Raw genomic sequence first — 13,089 nt, 5'->3', positions numbered from 1 at the left:
AAAAAATATGTCTATGGGCAATTTTTCAATTTTTGGGGCAAAAATGTAATTTTTGATTTTTACGGGGGCAAAAGTGTAAATATCAAAAATTACTTTACCAAGACTTTGGATAAGTTTGAGAATTTTATCTAAGTTATGGATATTTTAAGGAATAATGTGTGGTGGAGATTTAAAGCTTGAAAGATAAGAATTTAAAAAATGGACCAATAATGTAGTGACATGTGGCAAGTTTAGATTATTATATTATTTAACTATAAAAATCAGCCCACACCACCATTTTCTCTTCATTATGGCCGGCCATAGCAAGAAAACAAAGGGGAAAAGAAAAACAAAAACCTAGGGGGAGAAATTCAAGGAAAAATTGGTGAAAATTCAAGGAAACAAGTGACCAAAGGTAAAATTTCTTGATTTTGACTTGTGCTTTACCTTTCCCATGCATTTTCCATCATTTTCCATGGTTGAATCATGTGATTTGAGGATGAATTCAATTCTGGAAAAATGGGTTAGGAGAGAGAAACTTGTTAGATTAATTTGATTTTAAGTTATGTTAGTGTTTTAAGTTAGTTTAGCATATTTAGGAACAAAACAACAAGAAAAGAATTTATTTTCCTCCATTACCATTATTGGCTGAATTTTCTAGGGGAATATTGGCTGATGATCTTGATGTTTATTTGAGGAATTATGATGAATAATGATGAATTATGAGTCTAGAAAAATAATGGAAATTTTTGGAGCAAAAATATGAATTTTTACTCATTAGGGGTATTTTCGTAATTTGCTATCAGGACTGATAATTTGCACCACACCGAGGGACATTAAGTCAATTTGGGTGCAATTGAGGTATAGAAACTGAAAAAAATTAATTTGAGATTAAATTGGACGCGTTAGTAATTTAATCGGGTAATAGGCCGAATTAAGTCAGCACCGCATTTAAGCAGTAGTCGGATAAGTTGCATGTCATATCATGCATATATACCGAGCCTGAATTGATTTTATAATGGTCAAGCATTGATGTGGTGAATTATGTATTGTACATTGTGGATAGGTGGTGAGCAAATTACACTGGTAAAAGTACCAAAATTGTGCTTGAAGACTGGGATTAGGAGTACATCGACTCCTAGAACTGTGAGTGGATAATTTATCGTCTTAAATATCTAGAGTAATTATACTTGTTTGATGCTTTTATTGAATGGTGAATTTAAATTATAAAATATTATATTTTCCAATTAAAATGTTTTTTAATAAAAATGAGATTTATACTGGTTTTGAAATCAAATATTGTTTTGGGAAAATTGAGTATATGGAGACTGTGTTGAAATTTTTGATTTTATATGTTATTGAAATTGGGGCTTATGACACTATGGTAGCATGATGGCTAAATTTTTGGGGTTGGCATGAAATATATGAACAATTTTGGATTGGTCTCGGTAGACTGGATTACATTTTATTCGCCATATTATGCTATTGGAATTTTTATGGGTCTGGTGGTATATTAAACGGTCACTGCAGTGGGGGTTTCCGTGGACTGCCTATGAGAGGGGCACGGTAACTCAATTATATACTTACCTCCGGGGGGAGATGTTGGGTGAAGTATCTCCTGAGGTATGATTTGAGTGCACCTCACGTTCGGGCCACCACGTGAGAGTGAGACTCAGCCAACGCCAAGGAACGGCTGTGTGTCAGATGTGAAAACATGTTTATGGGTATGGGTCATTGAATAGCCTTGGCGGTCTCAGTGGGATACCTTGACGAAGGTACCCTCGAGAATGATATTGGCAGGGGCCAAGTTTAAGAAATTCATAAGTCGGGGAAATTTTGATGAAAAGAAATTATTTGGTATAGATTGAAACGAATTTTGTGTTATGAACATTATTGAGATATAACGTTTTTATATTGTCTCCATCTACTCGGCTTTAGGTGCTTTTGATGGTAATTGTTTACTCACTGGGATTATTTAATCTCACCCCTCTTCCTATCCATTTTTCAGGCTCAGGACAGTTTGTTGATAGTTGATTAAGACGAGAATTAATCTCGGAGTTGCATTATAGGAAGTAAGGATTCGTAGCTCTACACCTTCTTGGTTAGTTTGGGGCCCACGTGTCACTGTAAACGAAATTTCATACTTTAATTATCTTTATTACTATATGAATAAATTTATTTTACTCTTACGCTACAAAAGTTATTTTAGGAAGACTTTGAAAATATTGTGTTTTAAGAAAATAGAATATTTTATTTAATGTTTTTATTATATTCAAATAGCTATAATTTTACTTTAAACGAATGTTTTAGACTTCAAAATTTAATTTAAATCATGAAATATGTGTTTCCACTTACATATTACATTTTTTCGGATTTCGAAATTTCAAAAAAAAAAAATGACGAAAATGCCCCTGTGAGCCAGAAAATAATATTTTATTGTTCTTATTTGAAAATGACTTATGATTTTTTTGAAATGCAAGATTTAATAACTGTTGCTCACCGGGGAGATGAGGAAGTTGATGCTAAGCCTTGCGAGGTTTCAATCAGCATTCGGGGTGAAGAATGTCTGTTGAGGCCTCGCGGCGGTTGTCACGGGCCCGATGGGGAGTTCCGGGTCGTGACATATTCACTCACTGAGTATTGTACTCACATTTTATAAAAATTCATGTTTTCAGATTAGGTGACTGTTGGACCCCAGATCGAGGAGTCCCCGTAGTGCATCTCCTGAGTATGTGTTTGGCATTCGATAGTAATCCCTTTTATTGTAAATGTCTCCGCTGGAAGTCATGGGTTCTTTTGTATTATGAATACAATCTAACAATGTGAATATGTGTATGCAATGTAAATTGCTAAATACATGACTGGTATAATGCATGTATATTATTATCGATAATGCCATTGTGTTTTGGCTATGTTCACACCCGAGAAAAGGTTTGTGTGTATGCATGATATGATAAATTTGTTAAGCAAAGGTAAATGGATAGGCTTGCTTGGGCTTAGTGAGTTATGCTCATTGACCTCATGCGTCGGTCATGGCTAGGGAAATTGGGTCGTGACAATACAGATAACCGGGATATGAAATTTACTTTACAGTGACTTGTGGGCCCATAAGGAACAAAGTGCACAAAGGCAGTAAACCTATAGTTTTTGGAGTAGTAAAGCCGACTATAATCCTTGACGATATCTGATATCCACAGGCTACCTCTTGCCTGAAATAGTTGAAAAGGAGGGTGGTGAGATTATAAAATCCCAATGAGTAAATAGATATCATCTAAACCATCTAAAGTCGAGTAAATGGAGACAGATAAAACAGTTTAATATACTGAAATTCATCACCTTTGAACTTGTTTCAACCAAATAAAATCAATTCATATAAATTGAGTAATTAACATGGCTTATGAATTTATTAAAACTTTGGCTCGTGTCAAAATTATTATCATACTCAGTCATCAGGGATACCTTGGCCGAGGGCTATCCCAAACCGAGTCCGCCAAGGCTGTTAAAAAGTTATGTACGCATAAATCATGTTTTTATTTTGAAAACATAGCTGTTCCTTAACGTTGGCCGAGTTCACCCTCACGTGGTGGTTTGGCGTGAAATAAACTCTAAAGTGTTAACCTCAAGAGTTATCCATCCGCGCCTCTTAAATTGAGGTATGAATATGACCAGGTTCCGTGCCACTCTAATAGGCTGGTCCACAGAACCAGCTCACTGCAGCAAGTTAAACCCACCATACAATAAAAATTCAACAGCATGACATGGTAATTTTATCATTATCCAGCCTATCAAGGAAAACAACAATTTATACTTTTCAACACAAATATCAATTCAGCCATTCATGCCAATATTGTCATAAGCCAAGCAATTAGAACCATAAATTCACAATACATCAAATGGTCTCCAATTACTCTATTTGAAAAGCCATCATTCAACTTTAAAACAATTTTATGAAATCATCTCACTAAATCACATTTTTGTTTATAAAATCGAAAAATTAATCATTTAATTCATTTTTCATAAAATTCACAAAATTGGATAAAACATACTTTAGATAATTAAGACGATAGTAAGGTTACTTACAGTACTAGGAGTTCGATATACTCCTATTCTCGATCTTTGGGCACAATCTCTTTACCCTTGTTAGAGGGCTCACCACCTATACATCATACGTGACACGAATTTCAATAAATTGTGTCAATTTATCATAAACTATTTCAGGCTCTATAAATCTATATGAATGCACAAAATGTGATGCAAAATGTCCGAATAGCCGTTTAAATATGGTATTCAACCTAATTCGCACTATTCTCGGTGTAATTGGCTAAAACCTCCAATTTAACTCAAAATCTATTTCTTTCACTTTCTACACTCCAATTATACTTAAAATACCTCAATGATTGTGAATATGATTCAATTTATCAGTCCGAACCATAAATCGCACATGTCTATACATTAGGTAAAAATTCAGATTTTCATGCCAAAATTTCCCATTAAATTTCTAGCCTCACTAATCATTAAATACCACCAAAATATCATGAAATATCATCAATTTTAGCCTCAATATCCTCCCTAGAAAATTTGGCCTCTTGTAGGTTTGTGAAGAACAAAGTGATTCCTTACTAGATTTTCATACTTTCCATTACCAAACAACCAAAAACACTTAATTAGCTTGAAATCTAGCAAAATCAATGCTCAAAACCTCTCCTCTCAAATTCGACCAACATGGGTTCATCATGCAAACTTGAGTTCTAAGCATGGAAAATGAAAAAGAAAGCATGGGTAGTGTAAATCACAAGATAAAATTACAAAAATTTACCTTTATTAACTTAATCCCTTGAAATCCCGCACTTTTTTTTCAATTTTCCCACCTAGGGTTTGTATTCTTTCCTTTTTTCTTCACTTCATGCTTTGGCCGGCCATATGGTTGAGGCTAAGAGAGTTTTAAATAGATTTTACAAGGAAATTCTAGAATAATCCAAGCTTGACACATGGCATGTTTCCATTGGTCCATGTATAACACTTATCCATTAAGCAATTTCTCTCCACCACATAAAATGTTTCAATTATCCACAATGTAAAATGTTAATGGCTGAAATCCATGGCCATGACAAGTGTTAGATGGTGTAAAATTCTAAAATTCCAACTTTATCCCCGTAAACTCGTAAAATTACCGTTTTGCCTTTAAGACTCCAAAAATGTCAAAATTTAAATTTTTTCACCTCTCAAACTCAAATCATACTCCAATGAGTCAAATGTGATCAAATTCTTTTTTAAAAATTCCCATTTTATCCTCAGGTGATAAAATTATCATTTTACCCCTAGAACATGAAAATTCCAAATTGACTCCAATTCAGCCCTTGAACTCCACATCATCATTTTAAGTCATTATGGGGTTTTAAAATTCTCAATTTCATCTTAAGATCTCTCTTTAGACTAGTTCAAGACTTAATTCAACTTAATAGTACCATTTGGTACAATATTGACTTTTGACGATTTTTCGGAGGCTTTCCAAGTATGCAAGCATATTGTCAATCACATGAAGGACATGGCAAGTACTTTATAAGGTCGGGCTTAACATCTTCAATGGTAGAGCTATGGGAGTGGTTAGTTAAGGTGGCATGAGTTATGTATACAATAAGTTAGTCTGTTGGTGGAATTGCTGGATGCTTTGTTTCTCTCTATCTAACATCTACAACATTGTCCTCATGATATCTATTGTGAAAATTCTATTTGTAGGTTCTGTAGAAGGCTTTAGAAGTCTCGAATTTGCAATTTATTACCCTTTGATTGTACCTAGTACCATAAACACGTAATGCTCTGTTCGTTTGCTACTAAATGGAAAAAATATATTGACTTCTTTGCATTAAATATTGTAACATGCTCCATATTTTGCTTAAATTGCTCAACAAATGTTATTTGTACACAATTAAATGTCAATCAGTGAGATCTAAAATATATTTATTTTACTATATTAATCAAAATATTTACAGTTTTTAACATCAATCCTCAATTTTTAACATCAAGTGGTTAAACAATTTTACAAACCCATTGTGTAGCATGGGGTTTTTTTTTTTTTTTTTAGTTTACACTTAAAATGGTATCAGAGGACATTGTTATTGGATTATCTACGTAAGTGCACGTGTCATTAAACAAGCAATATAGTGAAAAGTAGAGTGTCAATCCTACAGAAAATTGAATTAATTCTTACTGTTAACTACTAAAATTAACACACCTTAAATTTAAATTATTAAAAATCAAAATTAAATGTAACAAACTAAAACAAAAATAAAATTAATCGGTAAATTTGTTTTTTTTTTGAAAAAAACTCAATCAACTACTAAATCTAAAATCATGTTAGCTCTTAATATTTCATTTGAATATTATATCTCTATCTTAACTTACTTAAATAGATTACGTTATTAACCTAGAGTCCTAAATTATTTGTAAGTCTCTATCGAGTTTCTCATAAAAATATCTCTCCTAATTAACTTACTATATGTCTATGCAAATTAAATTGAAGAAAAATTCATTACGTTCATGTTCTAATTTTGGCTACATATGGCTTATAGGTGTATATCTACCCTGTATGCTAATCAAATCACCTAATTAACTAAGTGCATTCAATTATAAGCTATTCTATTCAAAGTGTACCCTAAATCTACTTCGTCAAGGTTTAACTTAAGTTTTCAATTCAATCTAATTGATGATTAGGCAATTAGAAGCATTAAGAACAAAATAGAATAAACAACTTAAAATCATCAAATATAAGCAAAAGAAAGATAAATAATCCAGAATATGTACTGAGTTTAATCATAATCTTTGATAACTAAATTAGTTCCCCAAAATGTCACAAGTCATCATCAAATAAAGTTTAAATATTGAAACCAAACTAAGAAAAACAAAGAATGACAAAAAGAATAAAGAAACTCCAAGAGTTGAAATCGTGATCTCTAAATCTTCTTGCGTTGTTCAATTTCTTCTCAACTCTAATGAGACTTTTCTTCAATGATTTTGTGGCTGAATCTTAGCTTTAAATCTTTTGTTTTTTGTTCCTCTAAAAATCCTCTACAAGGTTGCTTTAATAAGGCTTTGAAGTTGGGCCAAGTTAGGTGAAAAAATAAGTGAATTCTAATTAGGATTTTCTCATCAGACAACATGAGCTGTGACCTACTTTCACCAAGACTGCAGCCTCAACCATTTAACTTACAAAAATTGTGATTTAATTTTTCTATCCAGGACTATTGTAGTGCTTCAATTTGATAAGGTTTTTTTACTACCGTCTAGATCGAACTAGGTGAATTGGTAAACATAAAATTGTATAATTTTCTTTTAACTTTACAATGGTCCAAGAATCACCTCATTTGGAGTTTGGTCAAGAAAGTTATGGTTAAAATACAAAGACATGTGTAGTAAAAGTCGTATCTCAAAATTTCTCTTGTTCTTTCATTAAAAGTCCTTCTTCAATCAACACCTACATAGCCATAAATATATCAATAACAACTTATCTTAGGCACATAACCATCAATTTAAACACAATATTAACTAGGATTAGATTGATTCACCTAATTAACTAACTTAAAATAATAAAATAAAATATAATTAATTTTTATATATTACTACAAGAATTTTGCTAAATTATTATCAAAATTAAGTCCAAATAACTTTATATTATAGAGTTATCAGACATGATATGAAAACATTAAGTCTAGGAATAAGCACGTGAGTAGCAGCATAGACTCTATCATCTTGCGTATTTTAGCTTTTATTTCCTTCACTTTATGAAGCTTGCTAAGAAAAAAAACCTCTTGCAGAGCATTTGCTAAAAAAAAAAAAAACTGTTGCAGAGTATCTACCCTTCCATATTCACTATTGCAAAACATTTATCCTTTATTCTTTATCTCCATTTATGGTAACTTTATGTTAGCATTAAGATATCTTATATTTTGATTTGACAAAATTGTATGATATCTTAGCTTTAATGACAAGCATTTGAAATTTTCTAAATCATATTTTTCAACCTCCTAAGATCTAACAACATGTTTGAAAAGCCATGCAAGATTAGAAAACATCACAAAGCTTTTTAAAACAATGAGTCTTTAGCTTGAGAAAATATAGAGCAAACATGCTTTGATTGATAATTGATTATAAGGAAGAAGCAAGGAAGAAATAACTGAAGTGAAGAGCCAAAAAGTCAAGGAATCTTGAATACACAAGGGAAGAGTCGGCCCTAAAAAAGCTCAAATTGTGAAGTATAAAAGGCATAGTTGACCCTATAGAAGCTATAGTCGACCTTGAGATAGAATACAAGCATAATTTGAGATTAAAGTAGCCATAGTCAACCCTGAGGCAAAACACTTGCAAGAATCAATGATTTGAGAAGCCATAGTCGACCCTCAAGCATTTATAATCGACTACACTGAGCCAAACTTTGAAAACCTCAAGCTTTTGAGAGTGGATCAAGTAGAAGACCTCAAGAATCTAGTATGAAAGCCCTAATTCAAGATTTTGAGGAATCATAGTCTACTCTAGAAGTACGGTAGTTGATTCTAAGAGCACGACAATAGCCTTATCTGATTCAAACTTGTGTCTAATGGCTCCAAACATCTTTAAGACTAAAAAAGACCACCCTTGACTCATTTTGAAGTAAGAAAAGACAAAGAAAAACTTGAAAAATCTTAGAGAGAGAATTCAAAATCTTTACACCTCTCTAGACATCATCTTATTCTTCCCTCAAGCATTCAAAAGCCATTCAAGCTCATTCACTTGCAAATCTTTGAATTGATATTTGTGAGTTATTCAATCTATTTGTACACCAAAGCTTAAACTTTTCGCACTCGGTCTTTGTGAGGCAAATCTTTGTTATTATTCTTTTGTACACACATTTGTAAAGGTTCTAACTCAACCTTGAAAAGTTAGTATGAGGGTTATCGCTTAATCGTATTAAAAAGTCAGTGTTTATTGCTTGATTTTGTTAAAAAACAAATGTAAGGGTTATTGCTTGATCCCATTAAAAAGCAAGTGTAAGGGTTATTGCCTGCTCTATTGAAAAAACCGTTGTAAAGGTTATCACTTGATCTTGTTAAAAGCAAGATTTCTTTAGTGGATTTGAAATTCCTTGATGAGCCAAGAGAGTGGATGTAAGCATTTGACAAAGCAGAACCACTATAAAAATCCTTGTGTCTTGATTTATCTTTATTCTTTGTGATTTATTATTGATATTTTCTTCAAAGAAAATCACTTGCTTTGCTTTTGACACAAGAAGAAAATTTGTTTTTAAAAAAAGGGTAATTTTTCATTAAGCTTGCAAAGGAATTTTAAAATTTCAATTCATCCACCTCTTGGTATGTATTGCATATGGCTTACTACACTAACACTCTAGTTATCATTTATTATTTGCTCCAATTTTCATTGAATCTCAAATATTATACTATTTTTGTTTGTGGCAGAATTTTGACGCAATTATTTTTGCATTTACTACTTTCTTTTTTGTGTTTTTTGTAGGATGTGCTGTTTTTCATGCTTATGCATCTAGAGTGAAAGAAGAAAAGGAGGAAGTCATAATTAAGGTAAAGGTTGCTTGCACTAAAATCACCACAAAAAGAAGTCAAAAGATTCCATTTTTTTAGGTTTTTATTTAGATGAGAACTTTAAATTATGTACATGTTAGTTTTTGTCTTTCATTTTAATGGGGATGGAGTACGGTCCATATGTATTTTGTTATTTTTTTCTTTGATTTTTGAATTTCCAATTGGGATCTTGCTTTCTAATTCAATTGGAGTTTATCATGCATTTTGTTGTGTATGATTTTTGATTTCCACAAAAAAAATAAAATAAAAGAAGGTTCTGTTTTTCTAAGATTTTATTTTCTTCTCCATACTTTTTGTTGGGATTTTGATAAGGATACTTGTTTGCAAGGCAACTTGCTTACTGATCAATTTTTCTCATGGTTTGGGTTATTTTTTTACAGTTGTAAGTTATGGAGGGAAAATCTTCCCTCATTATCAATGAAATCCATTTGATGATCTTCGAAAAAAAATTACTCTCCATGCATAAAGAGAAAAAAATTTTGGTAGAGTAGAGAATTGAATGCTATTGGCCCAAAAGAGAAAAAAATTAATATGAAATCCCCTCAGAGAGCTAAAAAATAGTGAGCACATGTTTTAATATCCACTTTTTATTTCCTTCAAAATAATAAAACATTGCTATCTAAAAGCCTCAAACAAACATCGTTTGAATATCTACCTTTTATTTCCTTAAAAAATGTCTTAAAATGACATCAACTTTCGGTTCCTTAAAAAATATACATCTTTTATTTCCTTTAGAATAATAAGGCACTATGACCTGCACGTGTTCCAACTTTCAACACCTCTTCTGCTAGAGCTTATGCACTCAAGAGAAAATACAACTTGAAGGCCTTGGTTCTAAATGCTAACGATAGAGTCAGAATATCTTCATCGAAATCCAACCCATTAAGCCAACTATAAGTTGTCTCCTTTATAGACTCAAAATCCACAGGAACCTCAACATTCGTCCTAGTTGGTTCACTTTCACCATCCACATGATGTCCACAAATTTTAGTTACTCAACAAAGCCATGAAGTTAGAAGCAACTGATAACTCTATTATATAGAGTTATCATATACACCTTTGGAGCATGAATGTTGCTAAGTCTTTTAGTTTTTTTTTTTTTTTTGTAATCTTTAGGAAATTTCTATGCTTTTTAGTAGTAGTTTAACTTATACGGTGTCAATTTCCATTTTTGCAATTTTCGCTTAATTTCTTGTCAAAATCCCTCATTGCAACCTTTGATTATTTAATCTCTTAATGTTGAAGGAGATGCAAAGACTTGGAGCATAAATGCAAAGGATGGTGCAAATGGGCTTAAAAAGGCAACTGAACATGTTGCAATGTTTAGAGCATAAATCGAGCTGCAGAAGTCCGATCAAGGTGCATCTTGAACCAATGAAAAACAAAGAGGACGAGCTTTAACTTTGGTTCAACACTTCGGCTAGATCAAAAGGAGTCATGGCCAATAATGAAGCTAAAGAGTGAGGACTACAGCAGACTGCACAGAGTAAGTTAGAGAGTTTCTTCGCTGCAATGAAAATCCATTCTTGTTGCAGTGAGAAACAAGAGAGAATTAAGCCCCCAAGTCAAAGAGTTTCTCACTGCAGCAAGAATGCAAGTTGGCTGCAGCAGGAAACAAGGCAAAATGAAACTTAAGTCAAAAGAATTTTTGCTAAAGCGAAAATCCATTCTCATTGCAGCGAGAACACGTCATTTAATGAATATTCCTACACGAGTTTCTAGGTCAAGCTAAAAAAGAGGGGGCAATAAATAGATATTTTTGAGCTGAGAAATAAGAGGATTCTGAGAGACCATTTTGGGTAAAAAGAGGCAAGAACAAAAAAGAAAAAAAAAAGAGGAATCAAGAGATGGAGGATCAAAAAGCTACGACAAATAATTTTCTCACTCTAGATTTGATTTTCTCTCTCTAACGCTTTGTGTAGAATAATGTTTTACTTTGCTAAAATGTGTATTTTCCTTTTGAACATATTGAGTTAGAATTTTTACTCTAGGATTATGGTAGATGCTATTGTGTAGTTGGAATAGTTTGGATTCATTTTTACTTGCTTTTATGAAAATATCAATGTTTATTCAAATTTATGCTCATTGTCTCATTTGTTGCTTTATTACCAACAAGTTGAGTGCGGGTTTTAGATGATGCTTGCCAAAGATAATCCAAAAAAACCTAAATTTGGGTAATGTATGTTCATTCCATGTTAAGAAATTAAGTGGGTGATTAATTAATAGGATAGACTTATACCTATTAATCGTACATAGTCAATATAGGTCCTAAACTTAGTGAACTTAGCTTTAGTTAATTTTCTATAGACATATAGATAGTTAATGAAGCTAGGCAATTGTGTGATGACTTCGTGGAGTATTATGCATGCTCAGGGAACCTAGACTAACATTGACTATCATAAAAGTAGGTAGTTAATTGATCTTGTATCCTTATAAAGCAATAACTGAAATGATAGTCCTAGGATTTAATTACATTTTTTCCTCACTATTCCTTTAACTTGCAATTCTTAGGTTAATTTAGACTTCTAGTGTAAATTTCACTTCATTTCAACAACTTGTTGCTTTTGTTGCTTGGATAAAACTTAGCTTGTTACAATTTTAGTAATTAGTAACAAATAGCAAACCAACTCCTCGAGGGATCGACAAACTCAACTCATCACTATATTACTTGTTGTGACTGTGTGCACTTGCACGTAGTCTTTGCTTGTATTTTGCATTTAATTTTAAGGACAATCCATATCACACAAGCAAAAGATTTTCATAGCAAGTTTTTGATGCTGTTGCCAGGGAGTTGTTTTTTATTTTTTTGCTAATATAAATACCAAAAAAGCTAGTCTTAATTCAAGCTTTATTTTTCTTTGTTTTTAGGTATGTAAAACCATCATTATATGAGAAGAGTGTGAAGTTTGGAATGGGTTTTGTGTGATACGAAAATAGGGGAACCTTTTCAAAGATTACTTAGACAAAATCCCCAAGACGATAAGCAAGTTGAAAGCATGGCTGGAAATTAGAGGGAACAACATGTGCAGGAGCATGAAGTAGCAAATAATATATCCTTGAGAGATTATGCACTCTTGTTGGTACAAGGTCTTCATTCAAGCATTCGGAGGCTGGCAATTCAAGCTAACAACTTTGAGATCAAGCCGGCTATTATCCAAATGATACAAACATCAGTTCAATTTGGAGGCCTGCTTAACGATAACCTCAATGCTCATATTGCTAATTTTTTAGAGATTTGTGACATATTCAAGCATAATTGGGTCACCGACAATGCTATATGACTAAGGATGTTTCCTTTCTCATTGTAGGACAAGGCATAAGTTTGGTTGAACTCTCTTCCCATAGGCTCCATCACTACTTAGGATGACCTTGCAAAAAAGTTTCTAGCCAAGTTTTTTCCTCTCTCGAAAACTGCAAAGATGAGGAACGACATCAATTCCTTCACACAATATGATTTCGAATCTTTATACAAAGCATGGGAAAGGTATAAAGACTTGCTTTAGAAATGTCCACACCATGGTCT

The 13,089-nt window shown here is 32.6% G+C and overlaps 1 long non-coding RNA gene and 1 other non-coding gene across 2 annotated transcripts; one reads left to right on the top strand and one right to left on the bottom strand.

Annotated features, from left to right (window-relative positions):
• Positions 1-201: 201 nt before the first annotated feature.
• On the top strand, positions 202-2,600 carry LOC148762117 (uncharacterized). Its single transcript, XR_016027204.1, has 4 exons — positions 202-394; positions 1,046-1,125; positions 1,988-2,051; positions 2,460-2,600. It is a non-coding gene; the product is annotated as an uncharacterized LOC148762117 (long non-coding RNA).
• A 10,382-nt stretch (positions 2,601-12,982) lies between these two features.
• On the bottom strand, positions 12,983-13,089 carry LOC148762116 (small nucleolar RNA R71). The gene has a single exon (XR_016027305.1). It is a non-coding gene; the product is annotated as a small nucleolar RNA R71 (small nucleolar RNA).

The sequence above is a fragment of the Theobroma cacao genome, chromosome 6 (genome assembly GCF_053813885.1).
Source record: "Theobroma cacao isolate CCN51 chromosome 6, ASM5381388v1, whole genome shotgun sequence".
Classification (NCBI taxonomy): Eukaryota; Viridiplantae; Streptophyta; class Magnoliopsida; order Malvales; family Malvaceae; genus Theobroma; species Theobroma cacao.
Note: the sequence above shows the minus strand (reverse complement) of the source record. Positions and strands in the feature narration are given on the sequence as shown.